We start from the raw sequence: 9233 nt of genomic DNA on the forward strand, positions 1-9233 counted from the left end.
CATGCGCCCGCAACGTCTGTCTCATGCCCAATACTCACTCGATGTATCCTCGGCGCCTTCATTGTAGCTGTCTTCTATGACTCGCCTGAGTCGGATTGTATCATAAGTCTGAGGCCCACTCAAGATGCTGATATCTCACATTGATCCTACACGACATGCCCAACATGCCTTCTTGCCTTTTGGCGTGGCTTCACAATTTTCCCATAGTACAGCGTCGTCCGAGACTGCTCATCTTAGCCATCGGATCCATGTGCACCGCCAGAAAGTAAGCTTGATTATTTTAATTAAATTCTTTATAAGAATAATAGTAAAAAATAATTGCTAGGATGTTTTGTCCCAACCCCGAGCGCACAATGCCCATGGTGCCAATAGAGCCCAATGCTCCCACAAAAGGAAAGGGTCTCAACGTGTATTTCTAACAAGCCAAAAGGTGGCTTGTTCTGAGCACCTCATGTGCAACTCTACCGTAACACCTCATCAATGTGCTCGTCTTTCCCCGATGTAAGGTTCCTCAAACTCACATGAGAAGGTGGCTCTTCACCCACCACTCTCAACCAAGGTGGTAACTCATCCACCAAAATGGCCTCATTGCCTTGATCACTTCCTGACTTGCTGTAATTCCACACACATGGTTACTTTTCTAATAATCATGGCTCCCTCAACCCACTCGACACATCGGCATGTTCCCCCCTTGCTCAGGGAAGCCAAATTAAGTTTCTAAATCTTATTATTCTTTCCAAAAAAAAAAAAAAATTAGAACACGGTTGACAACTCGCTAGCCATATCTATGACGCTCACATGATTGCCAACCAACAACAGTGAGGTTGAACTGTAGCCACTTTATCTCTAAAGTATCCCAAAAATGCGGAAAATGACCACCAAATATTTTTTCAGCGGCAGACATCCCCAAAAACTGTTCCATCTCACAAGCAGCTCATTCAAGGGTTTTAAGGCCCAAGAAAACAGACCAACACAACTGTGTCGCGATCCGACCTAATCTTGTCTCAAATAGGGTCTGAACCCACTTCTACTTTGACGTATAGCATATGTGCCAATTCAGATCTTCAATTGGGCACAACTCTCCTTTGGGTGCCCTCGATTATTTGGGCTCTAATGCCAACTGTGACCAGCAGACTCTTTTGTTTAGCGGTCGAATGTATTTTTTGCCCGTGCAGCATCTCAAATTAACAACCTTCGACTAGTCTTCACACATCTCAAAGTTTACCGACTATCCGTCGTGTGTATTCAACACTAAAGCTTGAAAGCACGACATCGAAACACCTCCCTGTGCGGAAACTCTTGTCCGTGCACTCACCTATCCAAAATGCCCACGTTTATTGAAGCGCTCGGCATGTACGTCTCTACATGTTCTTGCGACCGGCCCCCACTAACTAGTCTGCTGCCATGCGTCTTGCACACAGTCTCATAACCTACAGACGCATTACTTGATGGCAATGGGCATCCTCGCTCTGCCACGCCATTACAACCTCTGCATGCGCTCGCAAAACCAATCTCTTGTCCAATGCTCACTCGGTGCATCCTCAGCGCACGCCTTCGTTGTGCTCGCCTGACTAGGACCACATCATAAGTTCGAGGCTCATTTGATATGCCAATATCTCGCATTGATTCTAAACGTCATGCCCAAGATACCTTCTTGCCTTTCGGCATGGCTTCACAATTTGCTCACAGTACAGCGTCACCCCACGACCGGTCATCTTAGCCATCGGACCCCCATGCACAGCTAGAAAGTAAGCTCGATTATTTTAATAAAAATATTTATAGAACAATATTGCTAGGATGTTTTGTCCCAACTCCGACTGCACCATGCCATGGTGTGCATGGAGCCCAATATTACCCGCAATCTCAATATGGTTGTCCCCCTCGAAATTCCTTAGACCAAAAGCCCATATTTGGTGTCGGTATCCCCTCGAAGAGAGATTGCAATTCATCTCAATCCCACGAAACACGGCTTAGTAGGTTGCTCCCACTCAAGCTCTAGACAAGTTACCACTTTTTCTCTTATTACATATATTATGCCTCCTAGTGCTTAAAGCATGTCATCTTTCCTCTAGACGCTCCATCTTCTACCAAATGAACTTCATCTCATAATTCTTCTCACCCAAACACGGTTGTTCGAATCTCATACGCTAAAAACTGCCACAAAAGAAAGGGGTTTCAACGTCTACTTCTAGCAAGCCAAATGTGGCTTGTTCTGAGCACCTCATGTTCAACTCTGTCGTAGCACCTCATCAATGCGCTCGTGTTTTCCCGAAAAAAAAGGTTCCTCAAACTCCCACGATAAGCTGGCCCTTCATCCACCACTCTCAACACACAAGGTGGAAACTCATCTACCAAAACGGCCTCATCGCCTTGATCACTCCTAACTTGCTGTAGTTTCGCACACATGGTTGCTTATCTCACAATCGTGGCTCTCGCAGTTCACCCGACTCACACATGGTTGACATTTCCCCCACTCGCTCAGGGAAGCCAAGATGAATTCTAAAATTTGATTATTCTTTCCCAAAAAAAGAAAATTTGAAACACGATTGACAGCTCGCTCATCATATTTTTGACGCTCACATAAAAAATATCAGGCGTTCCTCCATCATCCTCAAGAACATCTTCTACGAACATGTTAACTAACTAGATTAAATAAATAATATAAAATTAAAAGAATAAATTACAACTTTTTTAATTACTTATCACGACCTCCTCTACCCTCGGGCCGCTCCACTAGTCGTCCTCCTTCCTTTTGCAGACCTTCTTGAACAGCTCTATCTAAGTGACGGGGCGTCCAAGTTGTGTCTCCTGTTCTAAAATTAATTTAAAAAATTATTAGAAATTACTAACATGCGTTAAACTACTTACCATCTACAGCTTGTACCTCCCAACGGATGACAATCCCCCACAGTAGATGGTCGCAGCTGCTTCCGGATTGCCGGCCCCGTTGACCTTATTCTTGGTCTACTTTGCTGGAATTTTGGTCAAGTTGACCAGAATTTCAGGAGCTGGCGCCAGATCTCCTTGTCGAGCCATAGTGGCCGACCAACTGGTTCCGTGTGTCAGCGAACCGCTTCCGCGGGAACTTCCCCGCCTGCAATTGATGAGTTTGAACAACGACTCTTCATCGTAGTCCCACCAGTACAACATCTAAAAAATTGACAAAAAAAATACAAATATTTAATTTAAAAAATATAAATATTACTTAAAATTAAATAATATTATTATTACCTTCAATTTTTGAAACCAGAATAGCTCGTGCTCCGTGGGATTTGCGATATGCCGCCTAAGGAGACGGATAATGCCTTTGACCGTATTATTGATGGTTGTGTAAAAATCATGATTAGACTTGAAAATAATAATTAAATATTAAAACCAATTCAAAAATAAAAAAATAAGAAATTAATTGACTAAATTCTTCTACGTACCTTGCATCCCGGAGGTCGATGAAATGCCTCTGGGCTACTAGGGGAAGTAGTGGCGCTAGTAGCACTGGTTGGTGGTTCCCGCGGCCTCACTGGGGGCTTGTGTCTGCTAACCGCTACCGCCGCATCTGACACCACTGCGTGGGAGTCTGCAGGTATCGGCGGTGGTTGGGACACTCCCTCCAACGATGGGTTGCTAGAGGTGCATTCGCTAGTTCATCCCGAGGAGGGTTGGGAAGGCCACAGCCGCGGCGCGACAACATCCCGGGGGTAGTGGAGCATTGATCGTCATTATCTACCATTGAAAAAAATATCAACATTAAAAATACATAATTGAATTTTAATATATATAAAATTATATTATTTTGTAAAATTCCTACTATTTTCATTAAAGTCCAAATTTTTCCTAAAAATTGAATTAAGGGCCGAATTTGTTCCTTAAAATATTTATATGAATTCTATTATTTTCATAAAATTGGCATTAATTACATAAGGTCCACTGGTTAATTTCCTAAAAATTGTATTTAATTATATAAAGGTTCAAATATTTCCACTAATTGCAATAAGGTACATTAAGGTTCAATTTTTTTCGTCTAACACAAAATTTTCCTAAAAATTGTAATTAGGTCCAAATTTTACCAAAAATTACATTAAGGTCCCATTTTATCCATCCAACACATAATTCTACTAGAAATTACATTTAGGCGAAAATTTTACCTAATATTACATTAATGATCAATTTTTTCCTAAAATGCTTAGTTCTGAATTTTTTAAAACTTATGAAAAATAAAAAAAATTCAGAAATTGATGGAAAATTTCTGAAATATTTTTAAAAAAATTACAAAATCATTTTTAGAAAAATTTCATAAATTGACGAGTAATTTCCATTTCTTTTAAATTACAAAAAATCAAAAAATTCAAAAATTTATGCAAGATTTCTGAATTTTTTTTTTAAATTATAGAAAATGATAAAAATTTCAGAAATTAGGCAAAATTTTTAGAAATTTACAGAAATTCACAAAAAATTCAAGAAATTTTTAAAATTACAGAAATAAAAAAATACATACTAATTCTAAAAATATTAAAAAAATTACATAATAATTATAAAAATTTTAAAATAAATCGAAGAAAAAATACAAAAAATAAAAGGGGGACTCACCTGGTGGTGGGTGCGGTTGAGAACGGTGGTGGGGCCGGGGGGAGGTGGGACAGGGAAGGGCTCAGGCAGAGAAGGAAAGAGGGAGGAGGGGGGGTGGGGTGGGCAGGTAGTGGTGGGGCAGGGGCAGCGAAGAGAGAAGAGAAAGAAAGGGAAGAGGAAGGGAAGAAAAAAATTTACAAGTGTTGTATATACATATATATATATATAATTTTAGAACAGCCATGGCAGTTCCGAAAGCCTTACCAAAAAGAGTTACAATAATTGAAAAGTTGTTACAAATTATATAGTATATAGAAGCCGTTTAAAAAGCCATTTCAATATATGGAAACGACATCGTCTTCGATTATTTTCGTTACAAAAGCCGTTATAAAGAGTGTAACAACTAATTAATTATTTTTATTGAAATTATTTTAAAAAATGATGTAGTTTTAGACAATCTAATACTGTGGAAACATATCATTATAGTGGAACAATATAATAATATATTTAAAAAAATTATTTGACATTGATACATGTACACAAAATGCAATAAATTTGTAACTTCATAATGTTAGTATTACATTGATGTAACCATCATCTTACAGTGTTGAATTATATGGGTAAATAAAGCCATCAAAATAGGATCAAAGCGTCAATATAATCACACTTACAAAAGAATCAATCTGGCTAAATTATAGCCCTTATTGGGTATACGAATTTCGACATATCGTTCCATTAATGTAATAGTAATCATTCAAGACTATGTATTTCTAAATCAGGTCAAGTGGTTTAAAATCAAACCGTCCGATATAATTTAATGGACACATACTTTTATATATTTAAATTTGGTATGAATCGGGTATCTGAATGTAAAGATATCATATTTTTCGGCCTGAATTCATGAGATGAGTCGTTTTTTATAACTGCTTTTCTAACAGCTGGTGTAATTTACCATTGTAACGGTATTTGTAATGGCCAACTGAAAATAAGATTCTCACCTTTTTTTTTTTTAATTTTGATTTCAAATAGTTTAGTTTGTAACTGCATTTGTAAGGGCTTTTGAATTTTGGTCGTTACAAAATTTTATTTCCCGCCTGGCGCCTAAAGTTGACTGCCTTACTTTGTCACAGCCTTTGTTACAATTTTTAATTAAATTGGTTGTTTCAAAAAATAATTTTTTTAAAAAAAATAAAAAAAATTATAATGTGTTTTTTTATTTTACAACATTGCAAAATGAAAGTATTTCATTAAAAAAATATACATTATGCATCCTCGTATTCATCCTCGTCAGTCTCATAGTCCTTGAAGCTATCTTCATCATCATCCTCTTCATCTTCATTATCAGTTTGATCAGCTTGAGTCCGTGAAGTACCCCACCCATTCAAAGATCGACCATAATTTGTAAATCATTGGGATGTAGATCGTACAACTGATTGTCCATAGCAATTTTATGGACTGGTACGACTTCCTCTGGATGATATGCGATCGCGGTTCACTTGGACTCATCAACAACTCTCTGTGTCTTGGTTTTGCAAATTGAAAAAATTGGTATGGCCCGAAAAACGCGGCGGAAGCATGAAATAAAAAATTATTTCAAACGAATCAAAGGGGTGTTCCCTTTGAAATTCGGGCGTTCAATATTTGTCAAAAGTATAATAATAAACAAATAAATATGCTAGACAAGTGGCTAGAGAATGAAATAAAAAGCGTAGAAACAAAACATGAAACTTTACCTTTTATTTCTATAGTTGAACAGCAACGTGCATTGTTCCCTTCACTTTCTCCCGTTCACTTTAGGATCCAAATTAGAACCCCTCTAATTTGTCCAAACCATACTAAGGAAGAGATATAGTTTTTTTTTTCTATTGCTAGATTGAACAAAGAACAAGAAGAAAAATAACTCCATACAAACACTATTGATTAGTGCTTTTGGAATATATTATGTTCTAAATTGAATCCAATTCAATATAGAACAAAAAGGAGAATATTTTTTGAGAGAAAAGAGAGCAAATTTTCATGGCTTAGCTTGTTGGTTATACTTGATATGTGTGTAGTTTTGTATATTACATACAATTGAATTCAAAATTCAATAACTATCAAATTTCCCTCCAAGACAACCTATACATACACATACATATAACCTTCAATCATGATGAAATAACCACTCCATTATCTTCATCATAGTGAAGTTTCAACTCCTTCTTAACTTGCTCCAACCTCCGTCAAATGGGCTTGGATTTCAAGTATGGATTGGGCTTGATTTAATCTAATTAAATTAAGTCTAATTAAAGTCCATTGGACAATAATTAATTAAATTATTTTTAGTCCAACTAAATCCAAAGATTTATTTAATCCAATTAAATACATTTAAGCCCAAACTCTAATTAATTGATTAATTAATTGATCCAATCGATTAATTAAGTCAAACCAAATAAATTAATCCAATTAATTTAAAGGTGTTAAGCCCAAAATTAATTTATTCTTGAGCCATCCATCAAATGGGTTATAAAATAAATGATCCAATTGTTTATATATTCTTCTTGAATTAATTTAATCCAATTCAATTAATTCGTTTTTTCTCTAATTAATTCCAAATTAATTCCACCAATTCTATAGTAATTTGTGTGTGACTCTTTAGGTTCACCCTCAGCTAGACTTGGGCATTATGTCCAACACAAATAATCAATTAAATCTAATTTAATTAATTATTTTCAATTAACCATTAATCAAAAATGCCCGTCATCATGGGTGGTCGTCTAGCAATGGTCCATGGCACTAGAGACTAGGTGAATGTTGGCATCAACATTTAGGCTCTCGAGTTTCATATAGGTAAAATCCTTCCGTCGACCATCTCCCAACCTTAGTCTAGGGCATGGAATTGGGCGTCAGTTCCCATCCTGGACTAGGCCACTATACTAAGTACTTGAGATGCATTTACTCTATTGATCGACAAAGAAAACCATTTCCTATTCGACCAATCGCCATGGTCAATGACTTAGAGAGTCTAAACCATCTAAGAGCATATAGGAGATATATCCATCATATACTGATAGAGGACGAATTCTATCTTGAAATCTACCGTACTTAGTAGATAATCCGACAACACTCGAAAAGGCTTATAATGACCACATCGAAGACATAGTCATCTCTCCTCAAATCCAAGATATAGTCATCATTTGTATGAGATTGCTATGATTCCTCAAGTCCAAAGACTAATCCTGTACTATTAGAGCTTGGAATTCTTAACATACCGACCAAGCCTCTAAGACTTCTATATGACGATTTCCGCGAGTCAATTCAATCAGTTAACAACCTTGTCAACTAATCTACTAAAATTGCATTAGACATCCCATGTCTGTCGCCGATGAAATACGACACTCATCAATGAATGCACTACTTAGTGCAAGCCTCTATAGGATTCTTAATGTCCAGTCTCGAGGTCCTCGACTTGGAACGTTTCAGACCAACCCTCAGAAATTGGTTTCATAGCTGCCATCCAATGTGCAGCCCAACTATATAGGTTATTCAATTGGTCCGTGGGTATTTGTTGTGACGTTAAAACACCGTTCAACGTAAATAGTAAGCACAACAAACACATGGTACCACAGATGAATGCTTACTACATTCATCAAAATAATATCACATTCATAAAGATTACTATATGGTTCCTAAAACCTCCAATCTAATTGGCTTTTTGGTCACCATTTCTAAGACAGACAACCATCCATCCGCTTTGCTCCTCTTCATACTTGGGTAATCAGTGTAATACACTTGCATACTTGTTGTGCAAGTATGAATAGCTCATCCTTTTGGTACATCTTTTTGAAGTTTGGTACATCTTTTTGAAGTTTACATCAACAAGGTGATAGGCGTAGGTGTACCTTCATGCTTCTTACTGCATCAACACAACGACACTTGAACATAATGATGTGCAAGTTCAGAATAAGTGTGTATGTCAATTGAATGATTTCTTCAATGATTCCATGGAAGTCATTGTCATCATCTATATACGATGAACTTTTGATACACACCCCATAGTTCATGGTTGATTTTCTGGTGTTGTGACCTTCCATGTGGAAGTTGTACCCATTCACAAAATAGCAAGGGATTGATGTTACTTCTGCACTTGGACCCCAATAATGACACTTCAGGAGCTCGTTGACCGTGTAGTTCCACTCAGGATGTACCTGCACATTCATATATTAATCAGATATTTTGAATTTGGACACAACATACTATTAAAAATTAAAAAATTAAAAAATATATTAAGTTACACGTCGTCTGACCCAATCATTAAACTCTGTCAAAATAAGTCAATCAATAATTAGGTCGGCCAAATGGTAGTGCTGGTACTGTTCGTTCAAGTATGATCTATACATATATTAATTAGATAAATTATAAATTTACATATACATAAATACACTAATTAACATATATGTATATTGAAAATAACAACTTACTCATAATATGATGTGACTACTTCACAGTTGGTCAAAATATATGTCCTGATGATGTGGTGTTCTGGTCCACTCAGCCATCTCTTCTTCGAGAAACCACTAGCCCGACCAGGTTAGTTAAAAATAGACACCTGGATTCTAGCATCGTTGCTCGTGCGCTCATCATTTCCACGAGGCATGCCTCATTTGGATAGCACGTCCGGCTCAAAGTAC

The 9233-nt window shown here is 37.0% G+C and overlaps 1 long non-coding RNA gene across 2 annotated transcripts; it reads right to left on the bottom strand.

Annotated features, from left to right (window-relative positions):
• Positions 1–2552: 2552 nt before the first annotated feature.
• LOC148787131 (uncharacterized) lies at positions 2553–4669 on the bottom strand. Of its 2 annotated transcripts, XR_016066960.1 has the most exons (5): positions 4585–4669; positions 3429–3720; positions 3232–3305; positions 2885–3150; positions 2553–2813 (listed from the first exon to the last, which is right to left on the bottom strand). It is a non-coding gene; the product is annotated as an uncharacterized LOC148787131 (long non-coding RNA). The 2 variants fall into 2 exon arrangements; XR_016066959.1 differs by having other exon boundaries at positions 2553–3150.
• Between the last annotated feature and the right edge of the window lie 4564 nt (positions 4670–9233).

This window comes from Sesamum indicum, linkage group LG8 (genome assembly GCF_026168435.1).
Source record: "Sesamum indicum cultivar Baizhima isolate 11 linkage group LG8, ASM2616843v1, whole genome shotgun sequence".
NCBI lineage: Eukaryota > Viridiplantae > Streptophyta > Magnoliopsida > Lamiales > Pedaliaceae > Sesamum > Sesamum indicum.